Source organism: Podarcis liolepis (genome assembly GCF_965112155.1).
Source record: "Podarcis liolepis genome assembly, chromosome: 10".
Classification (NCBI taxonomy): domain Eukaryota; kingdom Metazoa; phylum Chordata; class Lepidosauria; order Squamata; family Lacertidae; genus Podarcis; species Podarcis liolepis.
The window spans coordinates 59,086,259-59,104,656 of NC_139562.1; positions in this window are offsets into that span (position 1 = coordinate 59,086,259).

An 18,398-nucleotide genomic window follows, 5' to 3' on the forward strand; every position below is an offset into this window, starting at 1 on the left:
AATGCTTCAGATTTTTAAAAAAATGTTAATTGGAACATTTTCTTCAGTTTGTTATATATCATTTCCCAAAACTTTTTGATTTCATTACAACATATGTATTAAACATATGCATTAAACATATGATAAAAGGTTCCTTCTTTTTCCTTGCACTGTGTGTGGTGTTTTCAGTCAGTCTCGTTGTTGGGAAATTTGATTGGCAAATTCCAATATGAAGCAGAGTTGAGAAACCACAGGCTTTTGTACTTTCTAAACATTCCACTTTAGTTCTCTACTTTATAAACATTAACCCAAACACACATTCCAGAATACCTCCTGTCAGGGAACTGACATCAGAGCAGAGGGGGGAGGCGAGGCTTCCAGATTCTGCAGGAGAGGGAACGAGTAAGGGTAGAGAGAGAACGTCATCTGGGGAAGGAAGTCCAGGTGACACCAGGAAGAAGGGAGAGGCAGAGAGCATCTCGGAGGTGAGGCTCCGAGACTCTTCCAGTGAAGTCAGTGAGGAGGATGGAGGACCACCACTAGGCATGCCCACTCTGCACAGAAGGCTTCCGTGCAGAGAGGCGAGGTGTAGGTTGTCCGTTAAGGAATTCTTATGCTGGAGGAAATTTAGGAGACGCCCACTCACGGATTCTGCTAGCGACTGAGCAGCAGCGGCAAGGCTGCTCAGTCAGGGAAAGACACAACCGCCCCTAAGCAGTTTGGAACAGCTAGAGGTTTACACACAAGCAACCCCAATTCCCCATGACAGCAATCCGTGAGTCCCTTACGTTGCTTGTGTGCAAGAGGACCGGGGTACAGTCATGAGTCAAACCGGAGGAGCAGGCGCAGGAGAGGGGGCCAAAGGCAGACAGAGTCTGGAGGAGAGAAACCGAGACTTGGAGCAGCAACTGGCTCTACTAGCGGCGCGGCTGGATGAAAGGAGGACACATGATGCCCAGGGGAAGATTACCCCCATCGCAAGAAAGGACTTGTGCAGAAGTTTGGGGGCAACCCCAGCAACCCCAGAGATTATAACGCTTTTAAGACCGAAGTGCAGTATGCGCTGGAGCTGCAGTACGATGACTTTGCCGACGATGGGGGAAGAGTCGCTTTCGTGGTGGGGCACCTGGAGGGGCGGGCTAGAGATTGGGTTCGACCCCTAATGGCGGCAGAGAACGCGGCCTTGAAGGACCTGAGAAAGTTTTTTAGCGCGATGGATCACATGTTCTCGAGCGATGTTGAACTGAGTGTGACGCGCAAAGAACTGATGGGGTGCAAACAAGGAAACCAGTCAGTGAGAGAGTACTGGTCGAGATTTGCTATGCTGATCCATAAACTTGGGTGGGATCTGAGTTCGGAACCAGTACAAATGTTGTTTGAGGAGGGCTTATCCCCTTGGGTGAGAGACGAACTTTCCCGCTCACCCCGCCCGGAATCGATGGACCAGCTGACCAAGTTGGCGCTCGCTGTAGGAGTCCGACAAGAGACGCGCGCTCTGGAAAGGCGGGAAGGGAGAGCAGAGCGTTGGCATGACAACCGCATTCCAGACATGCCAGCGTCTACTGTGCCACCCGAGGAGCCAATAGAGATTGGAGGAGCGCGCGCGCGCGGGTTTTCAAACTCCAGCGAGGTGCGTAAGAAGGAGGGGAAAACAAGCAAGAGGTGTTTCCTATGCCAGCAGCCGGGACATTTTGCCAGAGCCTGCCCTCAGAAGAAGGCGTGGCAAGGAATGGTGGGGGCAGTGGGGAGTGAGGAGGAAAAGAAGGAGGCGCCGGGAAACGGCAGTGCTTGGCTGCAGGAAGACGGGCACAGAAGCCAGGCGAGCAACCAGTAGAAGTGCCCAAACCAGACCCTCCCCGAGCAGCCATCGCCATAGAGGTGGTGCTAGAGCTCCCAAACGGACACCCCATTAAAGTGAAGGCGCTGCTGGATTCAGGCAGCTCTTGTAACTTCTTTAGCAAGGATTTTGCGCTAGAGCACCAGCTACAGGTGGTGCCTCTAGAACATCCCCTGCAAGTAATCACGATTGATGGGAGAGAACTTTTGGGAGAGGAAGTAACCCACCAGACCCCTCCCATGAAAATGACAGTTTCCAAACACACTGAGACCATTGCCTTTCACGTAGCCACCTTAGCAGGACCACCTATCATACTGGGAATGAGTTGGCTGGCACTACACGACCCAGTAGTAGGGTGGCACCAGCGGACAGTCACCTTTGGGTCAGCTCACTGCGTAGAGCATTGCCACGAAGGAGAAACCCCGAGGATGGCAGTAGCCAGGGTGGCAGGGATGGTGGTGGGAGAAAAGGGGAGAGTACCACCTCAGTATGCAGACCTGGAAGAAGTCTTCAGCGAGAGAGAGGCGGATAGACTACCCCCTCACCGGCCCTTTGACTGTCAGATCAACCTACTCCCAGGGGCTCAGTTACCAGTGGGTAAGCTGTACGCCATGTCAGACAGGGAGATGCAGGAGTTGCGGAAGTTCATTGACAAGAATCTGAAGAGGGGCTTTATACGTGAATCAAGGGCGGTGGGGGGCAGTCCAGTGTTCTTTGTGGACAAAAGAGACTCCAAAGAGCCCCGCTTGGTCGTAGATTACAGGTCCGTGGACCGGGTGTCGGAACCGGTGACCTTCCCAATGCCCAGGATTGATGACATTTTGGCCAGGGTATGGAAAGGGAAGGTTTTTACCAAGTTGGACCTTCGAGGAGCATACAATTTGATAAGGATGAGGGAGGGGGATGAATGGAAAACCACGATGTTCACCCCTCTGGGGGCCTTTGAGTATCTTGTTATGCCCTTCGGATTACAATTGGGATCCAGCACATTTCAAGCGTTCATGCACCACGTGCTGGGGTCCCTGCTGTACAAGAATTGTGTGGCCTTCCTGGACGACGTACTTATCTACTCAGAGAACGAGGAGCAGCATGTGAAAGATGTCAGGGAAGTGCTGAAAAGGCTGCAGGAGCATCAGCTGTGGGTCAAACTGGAGAAATGCCAATTCCATGCACGAGAGGTGGAGTTCCTGGGCTACAGGTTGTCAGACAAAGGTCTGGCAATGGACCCAGGCAAGGTGCAGGCCGTGCTAGAATGGAAGCCTCCCAAGAACCGGAAGGACATGCAGAGGTTCTTGGGGTTTGCAAATTTCTACAGGAAGTTCATCAAGAACTTCGCCCATCTAACGGCACCCATAACGGATTGTCTCAGCAGCAAGAAGAAGTTTGAATGGACGGAGGAGGCCCAGCGTTCCTTTGAAAAGCTTAAGAGGGCTTTCGCGTCGGAAGAGCAGCTCCTACATGTGGATCTGCGGAAGCCGATGAGGCTAGAGACGGACGCATCAGACAGAGCTGTGGGAGGCATATTGCTCCAGCAGGGAAATGGGGAGTGGAAACCGTGTGCCTTCTTTTCCAGGAAGCTTAACAAGTCAGAGCAAAACTATACAGTGTACGATCGGGAACTGCTGGCAATTCACGAGGCTTTTCGACGATGGAGACATTTTCTCATAGGCGCACAGCACAAAGTCCAGGTGTGTACTGACCACAAGAACCTGGAATATTGGAGAACGGCGAGAGTGCTGAACCAACGACAGGTGCGGTGGGCTCAGGAGTTTTCCAAGTTTAATTTTGAGATTAGGTACGTGCCTGGGAAGGAAAATGTCAGAGCAGACGCCCTCTCCCGCAAGCCCGAATACGAGGAAGGGGAGGGAGGTCCAGAGGCGCGTTATGTCATACCTGAGGACAAATGGGTGTGTGGGGGAGTGTTCGTAGGGAGGCAAGAGCTGGCCGGGTTGACGAGGGATGATCAGTATGCACAAACCAAGATCAGGGAAATTGGTAACACTGGGGAAACTCAGGGGGGGGGGTTCGAAGTAAAGGACGGGGCACTGTACTATAAGGGTGCATTGTACATACCTGAGGGGGATTTGAGGAGCAGAATACTCAAACAACTGCATGACAACCCCACGGCAGGACATTTTGGCCAACATAAGACAATGCTACTGGTCACCAGGCAGTTTTGGTGGCCATGGGTGAGAGAAGATGTGAAGGAGTATGTACGCGGGTGCCAGTGCTGCCAGAGAGCGAAGGGGGAGAGGACAGCACCTGCGGGGTTACTGGAGCCCTTACCGACACCAGAGAGGCCATGGGAGGTGGTATCAATTGACTTTATGATGGATTTACCCAAAGCTAGGGGGGAAACGGCAGTATTGGTGGTAGTTGACTTGATGACCAAAATGTGCCATTTTATTGCGTGCTCCCACGCGGTGACTGCAGAAGAAACAGCAAAGCTGTTTGTAGAGCATGTTTTCAGGTTGTATGGCGCCCCCTTGAGGATTTTATCCGACAGAGGCCGGCAATTCACGTCCAGATTCTGGAGGAAGCTTATGAGTCTGCTGGACGTCGAGGTTGGTTTCTCAACGGCCAGACATCCAGAAACCAACAGACAAGCAGAGAGGGCGAACAGCGTACTTCAACAATATCTACGCTGCTACGTCAACGAGAGGGAGAAGGATTGGGTGGACAAATTAGCGCTGGCTGAGTTTGCATACAAAAACGCCGAACATGTGTCCACAGGGATGAGTCCGTTTATGGCGAATTACAGGTGTCACCCCAGGGCTTTCCCAGGGGAAGGGGAGGGAAGTTGGAGTGTTCCCGCAGCTGAAAAATTTGTGGAAGAGATGGAGGCTTTACACCAACAGCTTAAGTTAAACCTGGAAAGGGCCAAGGAAGAGTACAAGAGGCAGGCAGACAAGCACCGCAGAGAGGGAGAAACCATTAGAGTGGGGGACCAGGTGTGGTTGTCTACCAAAGGGTTACCGTTCAAAGGAGGGTGCAAGAAGCTACGGCCAAAGAGACTGGGACCGTTCGAAGTAGCCCAGCAAGTTAATCCGGTGGCCTTTAGGCTCAAATTGCCATCTCACATGAAACTGCACCCCGTGTTCCACAGGTCCTTACTCTCACCGTTCAGGGAAGGGAGGGAATTTCTGGGTCAGCAAAATGAAACACCCTTGCATCCACAGATGGAGGAAAGGGAACTCAGTGGCCATACAGCTGAAATTCTCGATTCCAGGTGGAAAGGGGGGCGAGTGGAGTATTTGGTGGCGTGGGAGGGGGAGCCAGCAGAGGAAAACGCATGGGTCCCAGCAGAAGAGATTAGGGATGAGTATCTGCAGGAGGAGTTTCATAGCAGGTACCCGAGAAAGCCCAAACCACCAGAGAGGTTCTGGGGGGAGCAATTTGGCACCACCGATGAGGAGGAAGAATTTGCGGGTTTTCCCGCCTCCGAAGAGGAGGGAGGGGATTTGTCAGAAGAAGAATCCGACTGGGGAGATTGGGGAGAGAGAAGAGACAGCAGCAAATGGAGAGGGGTGTTTGAATCATTAGATGGAGAGGAGAGTTCCTTCTGGGGGTTTCCTGCATCAACGTCAGAGGGAAGGACGGGGGGGTGGAGGGCCCTGGGAGGGAGGTGGATGTCAGGGAACTGACATCAGAGCAGAGGGGGGAGGCGAGGCTTCCAGATTCTGCAGGAGAGGGAACGAGTAAGGGTAGAGAGAGAACGTCATCTGGGGAAGGAAGTCCAGGTGACACCAGGAAGAAGGGAGAGGCAGAGAGCATCTCGGAGGTGAGGCTCCGAGACTCTTCCAGTGAAGTCAGTGAGGAGGATGGAGGACCACCACTAGGCACGCCCACTCTGCGCAGAAGGCTTCCGCGCAGAGAGGCGAGGCGTAGGTTGTCCGTTAAGGAATTCTTATGCTGGAGGAAATTTAGGAGACGCCCACTCACGGATTCTGCTAGCGACTGAGCAGCAGCGGCAAGGCTGCTCAGTCAGGGAAAGACACAACCGCCCCTAAGCAGTTTGGAACAGCTAGAGGTTTACACACAAGCAACCCCAATTCCCCGTGACACCTCCCTTTTTAACAGTGATGTTTAGAAATGCATTTTTTTTTGGGGGGGGAATGTTTAAATACATATTTCAATTAGTTGTTTTTAATCACAAATTAACATGGAGTCAGGACTGCATGGACATTTTCATCTGAAAATGACATGGGCTTGAAAGAGATTGATTTGTTCACCCCTGGTTGCAGCTTGTAAAGAAATTCTCCATATCTTATTGAGTAGAAAGAACATTTTGCAATATTGCTGTAGACCTGCAGGCCCCATTGCGGTTAGTTGTCATAAAGGCCAGTCCATCAGCCCACTCTTGGATATACAGTGGTACCTCAGGTTACATACGCTTCAGGTTATATACGCTTCAGGTTGCAGACTCTGCTAACCCAGAAATAGTTCCTTGGGTTAAGAACTTTGCTTCAGGATGAGAACAGAAATTGCGTGGCAGTGGCGGTGCAGCGGCAGTGGGAGACCCCATTAGCTAAAGTGGTGCTTCGGGTTAAGAACAGTTTCAGGTTAAGAACAAACCTCTGGAACGAATTAAGTACGTAACCAGAGATACCACTGTACAGTGTACAGATTCCCTCCCCATTTTCTCACTTTTAAAGAACTGTTTATATTTTACCACTGTAGCACTAATATAGAACAAAAGTAAGTGTGTGTGTGTGTGCAATCTCCCTCTGGTCATAAAGCCCAATTGTAGCGTTAACCTTCATTTTTATTTATTTATTTAAAATGATCTATCTCGCCATTTCTGGCCTGAATGGGACCCCAGGTAGCTCACAGCACAACCAAAGAACATTGACAACCATAAAAACCAATAAAAAAACAATAACATAAATAAAAATACAATATAGAGTAGAAAGAACTGTGGAGCCAGCTTAGCCCTCATTTCCTTTCTCCCCAAGCCCTGGAAAAGAAAAAAGATTTCGCTTCTTTCTCAAAAGATTTTCCCCTTCTTTTTCTGCAGTGTGCATTCCTTTGGGCGGGGAAGTTCTTTTGGCAGAACCATCCCTCTCTCCTGACTTTATTGCCATATATAAAACATTTGCATACCACCACTCATTAAAAGTCCATAGCATATAAAAATATAACAACAGTCCAGTAAGCTTGGTAGCAAGGAGCAGCAAATACCTGAGGGAGCAAGTGTGATTTTTGCAAGCACTCAAAACTCGTTTATGTTGTGTTTCAGGAGGGAGGTGATTCAACAAAGGGGAGCCTTTGACAGAAGAGACCCTCCCCTTGGGCTGCAGGAATGGGGAACCTGTGAGCCTTCAGATGTTAGACATATCCCACCAACCATGTTGGTTGGAGTTGAATGGGAATTTGGAGTCCATTCATATTTTGATAGCAGAGACATCACCTTGCCAACAAAGGTCCGTATAGTTAAAGCTATGGTTTTCCCAGTAGTGATGTATGGAAGTGAGAGCTGGACCATAAAGAAGGCTGATTGCTGAAGAATTGATGCTTTTGAATTATGGTGCTGGAGGAGACTCTTGAGAGTCCCATGGACTGCAAGAAGATCAAACCTATCCATTCTGAAGGAAATCAAACCTGACTGCTCACTGGAAGGACAGATCATGAAGCTGAGGCTCCAATACTTTGGCCACCTCATGAGAAGAAAAGACTCCCTGGAAAAGACCCTGATGTTGGGAAAGATGGAGGGCACAAGGAGAAGGGGAGGACAGAGGACGAGATGGTTGGACAGTGTTCTCGAAGCTACCAGCATGAGTTTGACCAAACTGCGGGAGGCAGTGGAAGACAGAAGTGCCTGGCGTGCTCTGGTCCCTGGGGTCATGAAGAGTCGGACACAACTAAATGACTAAACAACAACATATTTTGACTGGCCTTCCCTGTGACATTCTTGGTCCTCACTAAATGGAGGCTGGGATACTCTTATGCTATTGAAGTTCTGTTCTGTTTATTTTTTTTAATCAATATTTTATTATTGGTTAACACTGACTTTTTATACAGGCAATTATTGTTGTTGTAAAGGTAAATAAAAAAAAGGGAAAGGACCCCTCAATGGTTAAGTCCAGTCAAAGGCAACTATGGGGTTGCAGCGCTCATCTCGCTTTCAGGCCGAGGGAGCCGGCGTTTGTCCACAGACAGTTTTCCGGGTCATGTGGCCAGCATGGCTAAACCGCTTCTGGAGCAACGGGACACCGTGACAGAAACCAGAGCACACAGAAACACAGTTTACCTTCCCATCGCAGCGGTACCTATTTATCTACTTGCACTGGCATGCTTTCGAACTGCCAGGTTGGCAGGAGCTGGGACAGAGCAACGGGAGCTGACCCTGTTGCATGGATTTGAACCACCGACCTTCCGATCGGCAAGTCCAAGAGGCTCAGTGCTTTAGACCACAGCGCCACCTGCATCCCTTATTGTTCTTGTAAGTTGCTTTCAATGGGTTATGTCCCTGTGGAGATGGCAGTATTGAGTCTGTGGCTCATGGACTTCTGGCTTGCGCTCTTTATAAATATTTGAGGAGTGTGTTTATGACCCCTCTATTATTGTCCACGCTGGGTCACTCAACCATTGCTACTGTGTCTTTACTTTTAGTAGATCAAGATGATCAGGTCTCAGCAAAAAACTGCAAGGATTTTAGCATGGGCAGTTAGAATAAGATCTATTATTTGATTATTGATGTAAATCCCCAAAGTAGTAGTTTCTACCTCTATCTTCAGTACATCGAGCGGTAGACTTGTAATCTGGTGAACCGGGTTCGATTCCCCGCTCCTCCACATGCAGCTGCTGGGTGACCTTGGGCCAGTCACACTTCTGTGAAGTCTCTCAGCCCCACTCACCTCACAGAGTGTTTGTTGTAGGGGAAGAAGGAAAAGGAGAATGTTAGCCGCTTTGAGACTCCTTAAAGGGAGTGAAAGGTGGGATATCAAATCTAAACTCTTCTTCTTCTACATTTTATTTTATTTTATTGCCATGGTTAGTGGCTGATGCAAATTAAGATTCTCCTGATTCTGATTCTGCTTCGGATGGGCTTTGCTGAGAAAGCAGTATAGCAATATTTTAGCAAAAATAAAGGAACTGGAGGGTCATAGGTGGGAACTACTACAGAAGACAGTTCAACTGTATGTACAGTGGTACCTGTGGTTAAGTACTTAATTTGTTCCGGAGGTCCGTTCTTAACCTGAAACTGCTCTTAACCTGAGACACAATTTTAGCTAATGGGGCCTCCCGCTACCTCCGCGCCACCGCCACACGATTTCTGTTCTCACCCTGAAGCAAAGTTCTTAATCCGAGGTACTATTTCTGGGTTAGCGGAGTCTGTAACCTGAAGTGCCTGTAACCTGAAGCGTATGTAACCCGAGGTACCACTGTACAGTACTGAGCATTTTCTGTGATGGAGAGTTCCTTTGGACAGCTTTGATAAGGCTTAAAAATACGTGGGAAATACAACGTTGATTGTCACTACGTGTTGGTTCCTGACAAGTTCCTGATTGCTGTTAGTCTTTCTCCTCTCCATCAGCAGTGGGCTTAATATGAAAAAGAATTCGTTGAAAATGGAAAGTTTGCCATGAAGCCCGCTATTAAAATAATTGCACATCTTTTAATGGTCTGAAGCAGACGTTGCTTGCACTGCACATTATATCCACTTTGTTTCCATAGTAATGGGGAGGGCAGGAAAACCCGCAAATAAGTTGCTAAGTAATCATGGGGGCATTTCATTTTTTTAAGTGCTTCACTTGCACTCTCTCAGAAAGAGGTGAGGTGGCATGAATAAATGAGTGGTTTAAGTTATAACACCAATCCACATCACAGAAGTACATCTCATAATAAAGGTATTTTCCAGAAAGAAAAACTGCCTTTATGTCAAAGAGCTTTTGGGCGGCTCATGCCCTGTGTGCAAATTGAAATGGAGGTTTCTGAGGCAGGACAAACATTTTGTTTGGCTCCAAGCTTTTGGCTTATAAATAGAAGCCCACACACACACACACACACACACACACACACACACAAACACACACAAATTATACTCAATGATGTTTGGGAATTCCAAGAAACCCAAACCATCAGTGCTGTGTTGAAAGGCTCAGCCCACCATCTTCATTCAAAATGGCATCTGATGGTATCTAAACGTGGACAAAAACCTGCTCTTTGATCTTAGAAATCACCATGCAAAATTTGGTTATGATATCTAAAGTGGTGTTGAAATGCACAGTGAACAAGCGACTTTCCAAAATATACCAGAAAAATGTGTTTGTCTGCGCACACATGTGTGTATGTATGCATAGTGTATATGAGAATTCTGCTAGTAAGTTTCCTGAGCAAGGTCTGTACAAAGCTTTACTGAATATTAATGTTGAACTCTGATGCAACTGTTATTTAGTACATTGCATGTTCGCCACTTAGCGTTTCTACCATATTAAGCGATATATGAATTGCATGGATAAACAAAACAAGGCAAAACCGAAGTGTTTGCTTTCCATTGGCTTGGATAGTTCTTAGCTTCTAACTAAGCCCTGTTACTTGATGGCCGGAAGGGGTCTGGCCCACTCAAAATCACTCAGTGCTTGAAGGTTTGGTCTTTTATTTGCTTCTTGATAAACAGATACATAAAAAGCCCAGCAAAGCAAAAACTGTAAACCAGGCGTAGGCAAACTCGGTCCTCCAGATGTTTTGGGACTACAATTCCCATCATCCCTGACCACTGGTCCTGTTAGCTAGGGATGATGGGAGTTGTAGTCCCAAAACATCTGGAGGGCCATTTGCCTATGCCTGCTGTAAACCCACAAGGAGGCTGATTAAACATCAGTGTGCAGGGAAGCCCTTTGAGGGTACTTTGCTGCTACCAGTACTTCTTTCTTTCCCCCATGGGACAACCATTTTATAGGCATACATGCTCCAGGTGGCTTATATTTCATACACCAGACCCAGTGTCCCTATTTTCCAGGGACATCCCTGATTTAGAGAATCCATCCCGGTTTCTGTTTTGATCCAGGAATGTCCCACTTTTCCTTAGGACGTGCCTATTTTCATTGGAGAAATGTTTGGGGGTATGGAGTTATTTAACTGCTGAGCTGTCAAAAGGCAATCTTGTATAGGGAAGCTTTAAAAAAATGTTTTATTATGGTTTCATATGTGTTGGAAGCTGCCCAGAGTGGCTGGGGCAAGCCGGTAATATGTGTGGAGTATAAACAGTAAAATTCACATTATGGAATGGGACGTCCCTATTCTCATCAGAGAAATGTTGGAGCGTATGCATACATGAAGGACATGAAGCTCCAGCAGTCCTTAAATTTAACATGCACATCCTTATGTTACAATGATGACAACATATGTCCTATGTTCACCCTGGGTGGTGGCTGTTGGTTTTTTTGTAATGTCTGAAGTGGAGACTAAACAACTAGTTTCCTATTCATGTTCCCAGATCTTCCTTGTATAGTTTGGACCACTTGAGGCCCAGGTTGAGATCCGTGAAGCTCATATGTGAGTACAGCTCAGGCTTATTGACTGGAATTGACCGTCCAGGGGTCTTTTACCTTTTTTTTTTTAAACCACTGGGAGATCTCTAATTTGTCTCCCTTTTGCACATGAGGTCATTGGAAATAGCCAAGAGCACAACATAATTGTTGCACCAGCAATAGGGGGACATGAGTCTGCAACTGATGGTGGATCTTGTGGGATGTAATCCGCTGGTGCAGTCAAATGCAACATTCCTTATTTCCCTAGAGTGGCCACATGCAGGGGGACATCCAGTCAGGGTAACTTCCTGCTCCACTGGTCTGGAGCATCCTCCCCCTGCATGTGACCTGGGAGATGGGCGTGGCCCTGGCTGACGCCACAAAATGCAGCCATTTTCTCAGTCTAGCTCCATTGTCTTGTTCTTTCTCTTGCTTGCTGCTCTCCTGCAGCCATTTTGTTGTCTTAATGTAATTTTTGCTGTCTGCTGGCTCTCAGCCAGCAACACCTGAGTTCAGTCTCCATATGAGATGAACTCGCAGTTTGTTGTGTAACTACCAAGTAAAGTCTGCCTTTCAGGGATCAAACTGTGAACTGAAATGTGAGTCAACGTTTTGTTACTTTACTCAGAAAGACTCTTGTGTCTTTATTCTTTTAAGAGGGATCAAAAGGGAGACATCAGGAATAAACTCAACTAAGAGATTCAAACAGATCTGCAAACAAGCTTCCAGCTATATTGAAGGGAATCTGTTCTGCTACATCACTTCACTCGCATGAGTGAAGGAAGGATAATACTTATTCAATATAGCCTTTCCTACTATCCTTAACATTCCCACAGATCTTGGGGCATCTTAGGTGTGGATTTTGGCTGTGCATGAGCACCCAGCTCTGGTCAAAGAAAGGAGCTGCAATGAAAGATTGCATACCCTCCAACATTTCTCCAAATATCTTAAGGGCAGGTTCAATCAGCTGCACTCCCTTATTGTAATAAAACGTCATCAAAGCCTCAATGCCTTTCTGTGTCTTTCCCTTCAGTGTCTCCATATGACACCTCCAAGAGAGGTTTTTATTCAGGAATACACCCAGATATCTAAATGAGCGGGTTCATTCTATAGACAGCTGATCCAAGCACCATCTATGCCTAGGACTGTGTCTGCCAGCAATCTCAGTCTTGGTACCAGCAAAGTTTATAGATAGGCTTTCCTGTTTACACTATGTGCTGAGGGAAGGCAACGTTAGAAAGAGTGGAAATATTAAATGCCCAGGAATCCAAATCAGAAACTTGATTGGCTTAAGAGAGCCAGTAGTATCTCCTGAGCAACAAAACATTGTTAACGTCTTTTGTGTGACAGGCTGTAGCCATCCTATCTGAGCAAGCTGGATTTTAATTCAAATTGAAATAAGTATTGGGAGTGCCTTTCCGATCTGTTTAATGCACTGCTTTTCTTCAACATTGCCGAAGGAAGAAGAGCCCGGCGAGGTGGGATGCAGATTCTGAAGTGGACAAAGAGTGGCAATTCATATATGACAAACCAGATTTGAGGGAAGTTTTAGAGGCTGTTTATCCATTGCTGCCAGTCAGATCAAATTTATATCCTTGCCACTTCAGTGACGGATATTACCGTTCACACAGTTGGATAAGTGACCTTGTCAGCATTATTGGGGGAATATATTTTTATGCTGAAATTATTCACAAACTCTCTGGCGCTTTTAAAGGACTGCGGGTACCTTTCGTTAGAATTTTAAAATTGTCACCTGTTCTTCTCTTCACGAGAAGACATGCCTTTTTAAATATATAGGGCAAAAGAGTTGTATACTCAATCTTGCAATGTCTATAAAAGCTATGCTGTTGATATTGTTGAAGGGATTATTAGGTTATATGCAATGAAGCTGTTACATTTACACAAGGACCTCCGCCTGCACAACAGGGCCCTGTCTCTCCTTCTCTTCTCACTACCCCCCCCCCCACTTATAAATCTTTTCTGGGGTTTTTCCCAACCTCTTGCACTTGTGGGAAGTCCTTTCAGTAACAATCTATCCATATCTCTCTTTGTCTCTCTAGAAGCAGCACTGGATTTACGTACAAGCTAAACAAGCTATAGCTTAGGGCCCCACTCTCTCTTGGGGGCCCCAAAAAAATTTAAAGGAAAAAAACCTGGGTGTACACTTCCAAAATATAAGATAAAAAACAAATAAAATAAAACCTACATACAGCATTTTGTGTTGTGTAGGCCCCTATGATGTAAGTAATGGGCCCTGTCTGCTAGCCTGCTCCCTAAAATATCACTGGTTTGCTCATTTTTATATATAGGGTGCCTACATTCTGCATGTGCAAATGGTTTTAGATACCTATTAGGTCCATAAATATAGCATATATTCAACACAAAAAACAGCAACAATTTGTTGTTGACAAAGGACAGCTGGGCATATAAAGGGCCCCATTACCTTCAGTAGCTAAGAGCCTCATCAAACCTAAATCCAGCCCTGTCTAGAAGTTATAAGTTGATTTATCCATATAAGCAATCATTATTACAGTACAGTTTGCATAGACATGGAACTTTAAAGGAAGCAACAGCAAACAGGATTTACAATCTATGTTCTCTTTAGTTGATTGGTTTCATTTTAAGCAATACATACTAGAACTACCAAACGCCTTGCAGGCCACAGTTTTCAAGAAAACTGTTCTTCCTGTTACCCGTTTGCAATCAGCAGTTGATCTGTAACCTTATTCAATCTCTCATGTCTCTTATAACCAGTGCTTTTTTTTCTGGGGGGACACAGGGGTTTAGCATACCCCTAAACATTTTGTGAATCTAACGGGAGAAGAAACTGATTTTTAAGAAATATTTAGTTTCTTCTCTAGCACGGTGAATCGTCAGTTCCATTGCTACCTCTGATGGTGGCCTCATTTCCTTTCCCAGTGTTTCCTGAGTCTCAGTCAGAAGCGAACATTTAATGTGTGAAGCAGTGTGGAATGTGGATGTGTGATAATATGAGGTAATGGATGTTCTTTGTACTTTTGTCCATTTACTGTATTTGTTTTCCCCAATTTGATCTATAAAATGGTGATTTTCTTGAGTCAAAATGAGAGTACCCCTAAACATTTTTTTTAGAAAAAAACACCACTGCTTATAACCATTTTGCAGCAATTATGAGTCCAGTGAGATCTCATATCGTGATTTCATTGTATTTCTTCCTTTACAATTGGAATCTCTGTCTTTTGGTTTTTCCAATGCACGTGGCCACCCGGTCAGACAGCACATCTCTTCCATGATGCTTCTTTTGTACCAACCTTCCTCATTCTGGGGCCTCCAGATGTTTGGGGCTACTGTTAAGTTGTGGATGAACATATCAGACAACACAGTGATTTTTCAAACAGCTCTTGTTTATTCACAGGCCAGAACAGAACTGAACTGAAGGCTTCAGCCAGCCTGCTTATATAGAGCTCCGCTACAACGCAACAGTAACAACTTTCTGTAACTATCCAATCACTGAATGTCACTTTCAATTCCTTATTTGCATATGCGGACCTGAGTGAAAACTATCTACAGTATCCTCCTGCTGGCCCAAGGTGAGAACTTCAGTACATAACAGCTACAAATCCCATCGACCTCAGACAGTGCAGCTGTGGTGGCTGAGACTGATGGAAATGGTAGTCCACAACATCTGGAGGGCTTCAGCTTGGGGAAGACTGCTTTGCATTAATATTTCAAACATAATGGGACAAATGGAGATGGCTGTTAGTGGCAAGGGAATCATACTACCTTAAAATCTGTGAACCACAGAGGCGTGTTTCACTTCCTATCATGGTAGGGCTGACACATATACGAAATCTTCTTCCAGCCCTTCTCTCTCCTCTGGATGTTGGCCTTCGAACAAATTTTAGTTGGGGGTAAACTGCAGTTTTTAAAAAGCAAAATAGGAAAGCAGTCCGTTACCAATGATTCTAGTTGATTTGGCAAATTAATGTTTTAGATCACCATGCAGCGGTAGACATAATTAAATGTCAGAGGGAGAGAGGGAGAGGACTAAATGCATGAATAAAATATCTTTTATTTTATCATTACATTTTTATAATAAAATTTACTTGTCATCTTAATGTAATAATGTAGCTAACAAGATAATTTATTTCTGAATATAATTGAGATGTACAGAATGAGGAAGCAAGGCCCTCTGAGATGTCAGATTCACTCTGTTGGAGAGAAGCTCATCTGTGGAAGCTGGTGAAAAATTAAAAACAAACTCGCAGAAAAAAGTTGAAGTTGGTGTGGAGAAAAGAGGGATGGGTAAGTTGAACAGACCAGTGCAGTAGAAATGCAACATCATAGGTTGCGTCTCAACTAATGATCTCTGAAGACCATTTCCCACCCTTTTCGGACCTTTACCATCTGATTTGTTCATTCTCCACTTCCTTGATTCTCATTGCCTTTTGTAGACAGGGCAGCTGTCTACTAGTTCCATCTGGTACGCAGGCTGAGACCCTACCTGCCCACGGACTGTCTTGCCAGAGTGGTGCATGCTCTGGTTGTCTTCCACTTGGACTACTGCAATGCGCTCTATGTGGGGCTACTTTTGAAGGTGACCCAGAAACTGCAACTAATCCAAAATGTGGCAGCTAGACTGCTGACTGGGAGTAGCTGCCAAGACCATGTAACACGGGTCCCGAAAGACCTACATTGGTTCACAGTACGTTTCTGAGCACCATTCAAAGTGTTGGTGCTGACCTTGAAAGCCCTAAATGGCCTTGGCCCAGTATACCTGAAGGAGCATCTCCACCCACATTGTTCAGTCCAGACACTGAGGTCCAGCTCCAAGGGCTTTCTGGCAGTTCCCTCACTGTGAGAAGTGAAGCTACAGGGAACCAGACAGAGAGTCTTCTCGGTAGTGGCGCCCACCCTGTGGAAAGATCTCCCATCAGATGTCAAGGAAATAAAGAACTACACAAAGTGGTTCTCAACCTTGGGTCCCCAGATATTTTTGGCCTACAACTCCCATGATCCCTAGCTCACAGGACCAGTGGTCAAGGATGATGGGAGTTGTAGGCCAAAAACATCTGGGGACCCAAGGTTGAGAAAGGCTGCTTTAAGACATCCAAAGGCAGCCCTGTTTAGGGAAACGTTTAGGGAAGTTTTTAATGTTTGATGTTTTATCACTTTATTATTATTATTATTAATATTCCGTTGGAAGTTGCAAAGAGTGGCTGGGGAAACCCAGCCAGATGGGCAGGGTATAAATAAGTTGCTGTTGTTGTTGTTGTTGTTGTTGTTGTTGTTGTTGTTGTTGTGCCTCTTTTTAGAGTGTATGACTCCTTTTTAACACAATATGGCTGCCATCTCACATCCCTGCAGATGCAATTCCCAACGTCGCACCATGGATATATGAGGATATTTGGAGGATATATGATGGTACTGCCATGTATTGCAGCTGAGCAACCATTCCTAGAATTATAGAACTGCAAAGTTGAAAGGGACTACGAGGGTCACCTAGTCCAGGAATCTTTGGCCCAATGCGGGGCTCCAACCTACGACCCTGAGGTTAAGAGTCTCATGCTCCACCCACTGAGCTAACCGAATGGGCATTTGGCTCCCATCTAAAACCTCCTCCCACCATTGTAGCAACCAGGGACACCGACTGGTGGTGTTGACTGGTGGCATCAGTGGTAATAGCAGGCAGGAGCTCAGTAATGATAATGGGGCCTGCCAGGGTATCTGGACCTTGGGAATTGCCCTAGTGTGCTGAGCACTGATGGTGGGATTGGATCAGGTTGTTGTTGCTGCTGCTGGGAGACACTCCCAAACTTCTACTAGTCCGGGCAGGCAATACCAGGCCTTGGTATGTAGCAATTTACTAGGTGCTGGTGGCGCTGTGGGTTAAACCACAGAGCCTAGGACTTGCCGATCGGAAGGTTGGCGGTTCGAATCCCTGCGACGGGGTGATTGAGCGAGCGGTTGCCGAACAACTCCAGGCACGCCTGGAAGAAGCGGACCATTTGGATCCCTTCCAGTCGGGATTCAGGCCTCATCATGGGACTGAAACTGCCTTGGTCGCACTGGTTGATGATCTCCGGCGGGCTAGGGACAAAGGTGAGAGCTGTTTCCTAGTTCTGCTGGATCTCTCAGCGGCGTTCGATACCATCGACCATAGCATCCTTCTGGACCGTCTTGAGGGGCTGGGAGCTGGGGGCACTGTTATACAGTGGTTCCGCTCCTTCCTCCTGGGCCGTGTTCAGAAAGTGGTGGTGGGGGATGAGTGTTCAGACCCCTGGGCTCTCACTTGTGGGGTGCCTCAGGGTTCTGTCCTCTCCCCCATGCTTTTCAACATCTACATGCGGCCGCTGGGAGAGATCATCAGGAGGTTTGGGCTGGGTGTTCATCAGTATGCGGATGATACCCAGCTCTACCTCTCTTTTAAATCAGAACCAGTGAAGGCGGTGAAGGTCCTGTGTGAGTGTCTGGAGGCGGTTGGAGGATGGATGGCGGCTAACAGATTGAGGTTGAATCCTGACAAGACAGAAGTACTGTTCTTGGGGGACAGAAGGCGGGCAGGTGTGGAGGATTCCCTGGTCCTGAATGGGGTAACTGTGCCCCTGAAGGACCAGGTGCGCAGCCTGGGAGTCATTTTGGACTCACAGCTGTCCATGGAGGCACAGGTCAAATCTGTGTCCAGGGCAGCTGTTTACCAGCTCCATCTGGTACGTAGGCTGAGACCCTATCTGCCTGCGGACTGTCTCGCCAGAGTGGTGCATGCTCTGGGTATCTCCCGCTTGGACTACTGCAATGCACTCTACGTGGGGCTACCTTTGAAGGTGACTCGGAAACTACAACTAATCCAGAATGCGGCAGCTAGACTGGTGACTGGGAGCGGCCGCCGAGACCATATAACACCGGTCTTGAAAGACCTGCATTGGCTCCCAGTACGTTTCCGAGCACAATTCAAAGTGTTGGTGCTGACCTTTAAAGCCCTAAACGGCCTCGGTCCAGTATACCTGAAGGAGCGTCTCCACCCCCATCATTCTGCCCGGACGCTGAGGTCCAGCGCCGAGGGCCTTCTGGCGGTTCCCTCCCTGCGAGAAGCAAAGCTACAGGGAACCAGGCAGAGGGCGTTCTCGGTA